The sequence below is a fragment of the Sinocyclocheilus rhinocerous genome, unplaced genomic scaffold (genome assembly GCF_001515625.1).
Source record: "Sinocyclocheilus rhinocerous isolate Xijiao unplaced genomic scaffold, SAMN03320098_v1.1 scaffold1822, whole genome shotgun sequence".
In the NCBI taxonomy this organism is placed as follows: Eukaryota; Metazoa; Chordata; class Actinopteri; order Cypriniformes; family Cyprinidae; genus Sinocyclocheilus; species Sinocyclocheilus rhinocerous.
This window is the reverse complement of record NW_015638936.1, coordinates 685645-686890: the sequence shown is the minus strand read 5'-3', so window position 1 is coordinate 686890 and position 1246 is coordinate 685645.

The window sequence follows — 1246 nt, the reverse complement described above, 5'->3', positions numbered from 1 at the left end:
CCCAACAGCTGGGTCAAAACATCCCAATAGCTGGGTCAAAACAACCCAATAGCTGGGTCAAAACATCCCAATAGCTGGGTCAAAACATCCCAATAGCTGGGTTTGTCCCTTTTTAACCCAGCATTTTTTAGAGTGTGTAATCTGATCAGAATAATAATTCCTTGAGTTAATTTTCACCAGGCAAACCTTTGATTGCACTGCGAATCAGGCACTTAATAGTGGTGTGAATTTCTGTAAAAGTCTGAAGATGGTCTGTGATCCACTTCACTTGAAAACCAAGCGTGTCTCTTATGTTTCTGTAGAAGTTTAAACACTGGTTAAAGCACTAGTGTTGCACTAACAGCTGTGAATGACACCTTGTATTGCTGTATTGTAGAAGTGCCTCTACAAAAAAAAACCTCTAGAGCTATCAATAAATAAAGAAATATAATTATTTTGAAAATTCATGTTTTGTTTCGGTACAGGTACATATGTATCTTGTTCTGACAACACCATTTTGCATATACATCAGTGTTTTGTTTTTTACTATACTTGTATACTGAAAAAAACAAGTGACAAAAATATGATAGTGAAATTTTCAAATGAAATCACAAAACAGATGATCTGGAAGTTCAGAACCACTGCTAGAGAAAACAAACATTTATGTAATTGAATGGTCACATATGGTAAATATTAACTTTTGGGTCGCCCACATAAGGTTGCCAGGTATTGTAACCTAAAAAGTGATGAAATTACAGGCATATCATTGAACAAATGTAGCAACAGAATCAACTAGCCTATATGTGGTACAAAAAATTATCATTTATTATTTATGACTTTTTACTATACACAAATTAACGGTAGATGTCAGGTCATTAGATGACGTATACTGTTGCAAAATAGCTCCAAAGAATATTTGCATTCAGCCTCTTGACACCTTACAGTGCACACCACTTCATAGGTACTATATACAGTATATGAAACAATAAGGATATCTTAAGCCATCTTTACACAGCCAAGTTAAGGCTGCTCTGTGCCTGCTCAAAATTCAATGTGAAGTCAGACTAAATAATGCCTGCTCTGACCCAGCTCAGGGATTTACCATGCAAAACATTATTTGATTTTATTTTGTTCGGAACCTTTATTCTCTTACAGAACGTCTCAGGTTACTTATGTAACCATGGTTCCCTGAGTAGGGAACGAGACACTGCGTCCTCTAGGGGTCGCTATGGGGAACGCCTCGTCGTGACCCGTGTCTGAAGCATAC